This window comes from Montipora capricornis, unplaced genomic scaffold, assembly GCF_036669925.1.
Source record: "Montipora capricornis isolate CH-2021 unplaced genomic scaffold, ASM3666992v2 scaffold_485, whole genome shotgun sequence".
NCBI classification, from domain to species: domain Eukaryota; kingdom Metazoa; phylum Cnidaria; class Anthozoa; order Scleractinia; family Acroporidae; genus Montipora; species Montipora capricornis.
In genome coordinates, this window is record NW_027180222.1 from 30,001 (window position 1) to 39,178 (window position 9,178).

General features: G+C 40.4%; 1 protein-coding gene and 2 pseudogenes across 1 annotated transcript in view; 1 reads left to right on the plus strand and 2 right to left on the minus strand.

Moving 5' to 3' along the window:
- The window catches only part of LOC138036417 (3'-5' exoribonuclease 1-like), a 14,317-nt gene extending 12,536 nt beyond the window's left edge, over nt 1-1,781 (plus strand). Inside the window, exon 5 of the mRNA XM_068882715.1 lies at nt 1-1,781. This exon is cut by the window's left edge and continues 743 nt beyond it. The gene's annotated coding sequence lies outside the window, so the exon portion shown is untranslated.
- On the minus strand, nt 900-2,904 carry LOC138036414 (uncharacterized; annotated as a pseudogene).
- Nucleotides 2,905-6,838: 3,934 nt separating this feature from the next.
- On the minus strand, nt 6,839-9,055 carry LOC138036413 (putative leucine-rich repeat-containing protein DDB_G0281931; annotated as a pseudogene).
- Between the last annotated feature and the right edge of the window lie 123 nt (nt 9,056-9,178).

Below are 9,178 nucleotides of genomic sequence, written 5' to 3' on the forward strand. Positions count from 1 at the left end.
ATCCTTTACGGGAACGAGTACTGTACAGGGTACAGTAAACACCCACATATAAGAACCTAGATTTTTCCAAGTTAGGCTAAATAGGTTCTGATAAAAATGGTATTTACAGTAGTTTTCTAATTGGTTCTTATTTTCACAAAAGAATCTCTTCTATATTGTACATTTGTACATATGGTATCTGATTTCCTCTGATGAAGATGTTGACACCTTTTTCAATCATGACCATGAAAAAGAAGTTTTAAACAAGATCTGTGCAGTTTAAAATTTGTTTCAGACGCGTGAAATTTCAAGGTCCTTTTTTAACATAGGAACCCGATTAAAAACGTTTATCCTTTTGTTGAGCCTCTCGTGCTTTCTTTGATTCCATCTTCAAACTTATTTCGAACTAGGAAATCAGTTTACTTTCACCAAATAGGGAGAAGTGGTTTGAGTGGATGTTATGATTATAATGTTGTCCGTTTACAAAACCCCAATGTGGACAGATAGTCCAAAAATTCAAGTAATTAGAGGCACTTGGATTTGCCATAACTTCAACATCACTTGTGTCAAGGAATACAAACAACGTCACAAAGTGTCCCCAAATGCTACTCCTCAAGAAAGGAAAAACTGCTGCATTTACTTTGACCTAAAAAAATCGCTTTCCTTTACTCAAATCTTATTGTTAGAAATAGGTGGGGAATGCTTAGACTTGAAGGGACACTTTGTGTTGTATATCAAAATTGGGCTTGCGTCTAATTTCTTGCATTTCTGGACATAAGTGAGAATATGGAAGGTGTCACTGCACCCAGTGACAATCAATCTCGTCTCCGCAGCCCTCTTTCCTTTTGCATAGCACCGAGAACGCGGACTCTGGCCACTTCCAAGCCAGGAAGTCCGCAAATCACGGACTTTCGGCTCGTCTACGCACGCTCAGAAATTTGAAACAACAAGGGTTGTCAACGGTTCCAAAACTGGACCTTCACTACGAGTGCGCATAAATTTGAAGCGGCCTGAGTCCGGGTTCTTGGTTCTGACCATCAAAAGAAAAGTGGACTCTGGGGACGAGATTGGTGACAATCAGACATAAACAATGCCACCACGCTCCTTAGAACTGTGATGATGGCAGCCTGCTATACCTGACACCTTTTTGCATCTTACAAAAAGAAAATGAACACACCCTTGCCTTTTTGGGCTAATAGGTTATCATATAAAAGGACTCTGCGACAAATTTAGATCACCCCTGATAAAGACACTAAACAGGAGCGTCAAAACGTTAGGTCTTCGAATTGTTACTTTTCAGTTAAATTCGTAATTCTCCAGAAAAGGGTTACATCCAACTATGGGCGCTTTCCATTTGACATGCAGAACTAACCGGCCAGAGTGACCTGGCATTTGGAAGGACTAACTCTACAACGCCTTCAAATTAACGCACTTCGAGGATGCTATATACTCCTCCGGAAGATTGCGAGGGATCATGGTGCAAGTGTTCCTTCAGAACCGTTGCATTTCTTTGCAAACTGACGGGTGCACCGGCCAGTTCTGACAAAAGGAAAGCGTTCCATGTCAAATGTACATTCCGAGCTTTGAATTCCTGGTGCTGTTTGTTAACACTTGGTTAATAAGGCAAAAGACATGAAAGGCTATAGATGACTCTCAATTCATTTTTAATAGTGAGGTTTTTTTTTTTTTAAGAATTATTTCTTTCTTGATGTTCTTTCCACTCAACTTGCTTTTAATTGTACAAACACATACGATGACTCCATGCACGAAAAGGAGAATAAATTTTTATTTTTTTTTCTGTACACTTATATACGTTCTTTCATTTGTTCATTCGTTTGTGGGTTTAGGGAGCTTCATGTGTTTTCGGGTCAACGTACGCCTCGCCCTCATCAAACTTTTCGGTATCTGAAAGATTAGGTGATGAAATGGTCCGCTCACTGATTTCGTCAGCAAGTTTCAAAAGCTCCGTGTCATTTTGATCTTCGTTTTCTTCGCTATCGCCAAAAGGAAGCGCGACCGCTTGATCTTCTGAAAAGTCCTGTTTTGTCGGGTAAGTTACAGGAACCCGCAAAGCGGATTCGCTTTTTTCTCTCGGTGCTTTCAGCAAAGTACCATCTTCTCCAGGATTCTCTGTTTCTGTGTGCTCTTCATTATGGTCTATTTCATCCTCAGAGTCATCGGACAGATCTTCCCATTTCTTCATGTTCACTCTGTCACTGTTCTCTGAGGATGTGCTGTTCAAATCCATCGGGAGGAAGGACCTTTTGATGACGAGCTCACCGGGTGTGGGTGCTCTGGACATCCTCTCTTGCGCTGATATCCCGCGAGTATGGGATCGAATCCTCTCGAGGACTCACTCGTTGCGCGTGATACCGCTCTTGAACCCAGTTTTGTGGCTTGTAATGAGACGCGTGAGGTGGGACGTTCTTTTGTCTCACTGGTCAAGAGACGTTTGTAGTCAGTTTTGTACTCTGCTGCCTTGTCGTCTTCCAGCTGAGGATGTGAGCAACGATAGCATTTCTCTGACACAATCCTTTAACTTCCTGTCTGATAGCTTCAGCCATTTCTAGTTCACCGGTCAATTCAGACTGGTCGGATGCACATCATTAAGACCCATAGAATTCCTTTTAAATATCGACACAGTTGATAAACCCATTTCATACATTTTGCTGTAAAAGGAGTCGAGAATTACGCTCGTTTATACCTGGACATCTTTACATTGGGGCTCTTTGCAACAAGCTTAAGTCGAAATAATTCGGGGATCATTGGTGATTCGGAATCTCGAGGAAACGCGCGCGCACAAACGGTAACACGCGGTGCTTGCGCAGAACATCCATATACATATCCATATCCATATCCATGTCGACTTGTGATCCGGAGAGCTCAGTCGCTCAACGGCTACTACTAAACCTGATTGAACGACATCTTTGAATCAGGATTTCAATCTTTAGAATCTTTATTGTTTTGTTTCACTATAAAACCTTAAAATGCAAATGTTATAATAACTGACACGCAATTATAGATTCAGACAATGGATCAGAAGACTTTCATAGCGAAAGCGATCTTTATTATCCCGAATTAAGTTAATAACATACTTCACGATCGATAAAGAAAACTTTGGAAACACAAACAGTAGTAAAGAAGTGTCAACAATTCAAGAGTTTATTGAAGCTCAAAGGCCTGAAACTAACTACCAAAAAAAAAACCCGGATGTGACATCAATGCTTGGAAAAGATTTTGGCTCTCAATAGGAGAGGTACGAGAGCTACTCAAGTTGTTTAAGGCCTAGGTGTAAAAGACGTCCGGAAAATATGTTTGATCGGCTATATCTCTCACTAGATATCCTGGAACAAGGTGAAACCTACTTTGAAGATAAATAATGTTGTCCTCTTCTGCCTTAACATATAATATTGATCACCTGACGAGTCACGTGATCAAAATTTCACAATATCGTAAATCAGCGAATCGGCGGCGAAGTTCATTGCTACAGATAAATTAGCGTTTTTGATAGACATCTAACATATCTAACTTTCTACACTTGGAATGATCTTCCTCGAGTTTTAAAATTGGAATTATAAATTATCAAAGTCCGTATTTTGGACTCAAAGGTGACCTTTGCCCTCTTAAAAATTTTCTTAAGAATCGTGGACAGTCATTCCAAACCTGAAAGTTGTAAATAGTTCATTTGCATTGGCAAAGCGTTTTTATTTGATATTGAATGCTTAAACCGCCACCTGTTCTTCAAAAGCGTGCTATTTTTCAACAAATGGTCACGTGACGTGTCACGTGACTAAGATAGCCTATTATACTTCAGAATGTTAAGGACAACGAGAACTTCCCATGTGCCCATTTTCGTTTCACTGTCATTCACCTGGTCAATTAAATTACGAATTAACCATTTCTACCAGACTAAAGTGCCACTACGACGAAAAATTTGGGTTTTCTTTTCGAATTTTTCAACGTCAATTAAGTCAATATGTTCAAAATAATAAAATGCATTTAAATTTGGAACTATAGAAGTGAGATAAGTCGGGAAATAGCCACCCAAAAACCGCTAAAAATCTGTCCGCCATTACTCGGACGGCATTGGAGAAGCCTGCGATTATTTTGTAAGCGGTCTTCACGCAAGACTTGGCTCGTGACGTCATACGCGCATCGCTTCGTGGGCGTTTAGCCTGAGATCATGCCCTCTCCCTATTATCCCTTGTCCGCCCTTGATAAAAAAAAAAAAACGCCTGATCGCAGGTTATGGGCGTTCGACAAAGCGAACAAGTCGATCAGGGAGTAATGTATATAATATCAGCAAAAAGCAACTCGGCGATCTCACACATCTCATAGACGGCATGGGAAATTAGCCGCGTTTATTTTGAGCGTTGCTCATATGACGTCAGACCCCAGGCGATCCAGCTAGACCCAACCCTTCTCCTCGCTCACGGTCATTTGCCGTTCGAGTATGGCGGACAGCGAAAAACGAAAAACTACGTTCCAATAATCATACTTTCCGTGGGAATTTTGAGATAAAAATTGGCATGATACCTATTTAGTACGTCTATTTTCAAAATCTAAAGAAAAAAGGACGTGCAAAATTTTCATCGTAGTGGCACTTTAGGAAGGCTCGAAAGGGTTTCAACATTTTCTCTGTTCAGATCGAATAACGCTACAACACTGTATCACGTTACTGTAGCAAGGTTATGGTACCATATGAAACACCGATTATTTCCAAGCACGATGTGATCATTATCGTGATGTAATAAGTTACATTGGCAACAGGAAAGCCTAGAAAAAATTTTGGATTTAGTTGCTCATATCTCAAAAACAAACTTTTTCATTGCTGAAAAGTGATTAGAAAGCCACGATGAAACTTTCGGCAAAGTTTAAAAAAATTCTGTCCAGAGGATTCACAGCTACCTTAACAAAATCACAAAATTGAGATGCCTCTGAATCCACTGGACAGAATTTTTTAAAACTTTGCAGAAAGTTTCATCATGCCCTTCTGAAATAAAAAAAAATGAAATAAAAAATGGGTGTCACCGAGTTCGTTTTTGAGATATAAGCAACTAAAGACAAAACAAAGGGTGTTTTTACAGGGCTTGCCCGTTTCCACGGTGACATATTACGTCACAATAATGACTGTATCTTGTTCAGCAAAAATTCGTGTTTCATTTGGTACCACAATATTGCCAATACATGATACAACGTTGTGGTGCCGATCCTTCTAATCGGAGCGTCACTTGGAAGCGTTGAAACTGCTTCGAGCCTCCTTGAACTATTTGAGTAGAGGAAATTCCAGCTGTAGACCTCAACATATACTCCTCTGCAGATTTTTCATGAACGCGAAGAAAAAAGATGACTCAAAGCAATTTCCCTTTGGGGGTCATGAATGCCTTCTTTGCCGGCATTGATGACCCCCCTTTTCGATCCTTTCCTGAGAAAGACGTGAAAAGGCTAAATATGAGGTTACGTGGAGGACGCGAGCACCCTACGATAAATGGTCAACTCTCCTCGGAAACGTTACGGTCGTTTGCATCAATTTGATTCCTGAATCAGTTGCTGGTACAGTTGCAATTTTTACCCGCAACGACTCGAAATGATCAAGACACGACTGTCGGGGCTATATTTTTAGTTGACGTTTTCAGAGCCGTCGTCTTCGTTGTTGCTTGAAAACTATGTTAAGGAACTTTAAAACCGTTATAAAGCCAGAACAAGCCGTGGAATGAGTTAGATGTAATCCTTTATCGTCAAGTACACTTATCAAGACAAAGCAAGTTGAACTAAGAGCTCTTTTGCTGAAAATTACCTCTCTGCAAACTAGTAGACCAATAGGGAACGGTGTTTTGATTTTGCTTCATAGACTTGGATTGTTTTAACCGAGGTTCTCCCTGCCCTCTCCTCCAGAGATGCAAGTATGGTAAGGAACGAGCTGCGATCCGATTTATGTGTCCCATTATCTTGCTCCTAATTGTGTTCATTTCATTCATTTCATTTCATTTATTTCCCCATTTATTAAGAGAATTACAAGGTCTAAAAAGCTCACTACATGAAGTAAATGGGGAAGGGCAACGATATAGGTAAACTAGTTAGATGCCCTTTAAATTAAGTTGCATTTTATTTTAAGATAAAAGATAATTACAATAAGCAAAAGGAAAGGAGGAACACATAGTTAAGGGATACTAAACAGTAAGTGCAGTAGTTAGTACTGAGCAAAATAATTCTGAAAAAGATATCTTTTAAATAGATGTTTATTTGACATACTACGAATGAATAGAGGAATATTATTCCAATAATAACATCCAATAATTGTTGGCCAGAATTTCCTTATATTTGATCTAAAAGAACTGGGATTTAGATACTGTAAGGATGTGCTTCGAGTAGTATAATTATGTTGCTCAGATACAAAAGATAGAGTAAGATTTGATGGTTTATTATCTACGATAAGATCATAAAATAGTTGGCAAGTGTTTAACTTCACAATATCAGGAAATTTAATTAGGCCAAGATTAACATAATGGGGAGTAATATGCTCACGAAGTGGTACCTCATTGATGATTCTTAAAGCTTTGTTTTGCAGCTTTACCACTTGAGATATGGCAGCTTCGTAGTTATTACCCCATAATACGCAGCCATAAGTTAAATAAGGATATATAAGTGCATAGTAGATACTTGTTAAAGATTTTTTGGGTACATGACGTTTTAATTTTGCAATAATATTTATGCTTTTACTGATTTTACTACTAATATAATCGATATGATGGTGCCATGATAGGGAACAATCAATAATTAATCCTAAGTAGTTAGCACTGTGAGGCTGCTCAAGATACTGATCCGCTAATTTAAGAGGGGTGTATAATTATAATTAAGTTTTTGCCGTGGTTGGAATACTATATATTTTGTCTTACTTAAATTTAAAGTTAGCTTATTTGAGCATAGCCAGTCATAAATAGCGGGTAATTCAGAGTTTATTAGGTGTAGCAATGCTAATGCTCATTGTTTAAAAATTCAAGCGACATACGTTGTCTGAAAGGTTCCCCCATAAGTTTACTTAAGCGTCTTCTTCAAATGTACCGTATTTATCATTGTCGTTTCCATTGTCAATCAGTGGTGACGACATAGTGTCCGGATCCTCTCGGCTAATTGATGGCTGGTCCCGTACTTCTTCAGGATTGTGCGGGTTGGCTGGTACAACAGGAACCCTTCCAAGTAGCAGAATTATGCAAACGACGAGGCCGCATAAGACAATGCTGTTGACAACCACAAGCATCCAAATGATGGATGAGGACCTGATTGGATTCAAAAGTGCATATCTAATGTTCATAAAGGAGAAATGAAGGGTGAGAAGAACCAAGGTCTCCGCTGTGTTTTCTAATGATATTTTTTGGTAGGAGTCCTGGAAGGGCCTGAAGAGAAGCTGGAAGCAAAGGGACGCTATAAGGACAAGGCAAACGGCAATGGTCTGAAATGACAGTACCCGCGGGATAAACGATAGTGAGAATGCGATTAGCATACGACGAAGGAGAAAAACGATCTCGAAATAGGAACGGTACTCCTTTTTATACGGCAGATAGATAGAGCCAAGCCAGCTGTCCAAAGTCTCTTGTTCATTCGGGTCAAGTTGGTCTCTTTTGCCAACGTACTTCTGGAGCAGTGGTAGGAAAACTGCAAACGGTACCCCAACAACATAAATAACAAGAGCAAGCCAACCGAATGCCAGTAACAAGTTGTAAGTAGGACCATTGCACTGCAGCCAAGGCGCCTCCAAAAGTAGCGGTAACCACTGTCGTCACCGCATGAAGCCAGGACAGAAGCAGTTTTCTTGACAATGGGAAAATAGGTTAGGTTCAGGGACACGATAGAAAGGTGGAGACAGTTATTACGCAAAAGGAATCGTCTGTCAAGTAAGCCACGAAATCTGAGAATAGCATTCGCTAAAGCATAATAAAGAGAAATGGACGCAATACAGATGACAGGCAGAAGAATTAGAGCTATCAGGCCACCGAGTGGCGTGAACAAACTCGGAAAAACGCAAGCCAAGCCAGAGAACCGAAAGTTTAGCACGTTGCTAACGAAGCGTTGAGCCTCAAGAACTTCTTCTGGCCATATATCGCTGCTGGAAATCAAAGCGTCTAAGTCTGAAAATAAAAACACCGATCTTGAAAATTCCGCTAGCAGCCTTACCCCTTCCAGCCAGGCCAATAAGCAGGGCCACAACATTGAGTTCAAGTAGCCAACCTGGAATTATTCGAAGCATGGCTAAAACTGCAAGGAGAATGACTTGCATAAACACGAATAAGACTGAAAGAAAACGCTTGTTCTCGTAAAAGACAGAGAAGGCCAGAGTTAGCAACGCCATAGTCAGCACAGCAAGCGCCGCCAAAATGTAAACGCTGGTCTTTGATTTGGGACAGGCGAAACAGAGTATTCCCTGTTTGTAGAAGCCTCTTTCACACTTTGAACAAAATCGGTCCTTTGCTTCCTTTCATACAGATGCACGAGTCCTTGCAAACTGTAGTTAGCCTCGACAAGGACTTATTTCCGTCCTCTTCCCATTTAATGCCACAGTAGCAGATTCCATGTGGGTTACATGACGTAATTACTTGAGAACTAGTACCCATGACCTGTGAGCACCTGATCATGTGAGTCACGTTGTTATCACGCGATGAAGGCCATATCCAGCTTTTATGACCATATTCTGGAAATGGAGCATTTCGTGTTTACACACCGCACTTCCATACAAGGCAACAGGTGTTGCCTGATCCGTAGAAACCGATATCGCAAATGTCAAAGAGGCGGTAATGAGATAGTAGCTAGGATCCAAGATCACTAAGCCATTGTTTTAGCTAATTCCGAGCTTTCGGGCATCTAATCTATCACGCAGGATTTCTTTCTTTCGTCTGCGCTTTAAAGTTCTCAAATCTAACGTTATGTAAATGGGTAATGCTCCACTTTCATTCTTTTCTGCATGTTTGGATTTTTTAGAAACGTCAAGAGTTTCCAACGCAAGTAGTTTCGCCCAAACATGCTGAGGAATTTGTCCAGAAAGTTGTTTTGCGGAACCACAAGACTGAGAAAGAAACAGCATGTACTAGGCGGTGGTGGAAGCTCTCCAGTGGAATATTGTTGCCGCTCAAATCCACAGAGATGAAGCGTTGGAAGTCCCACCGCTTTTGAGGGAATAGTACCCAAATAAATGGCATAAGCTTAT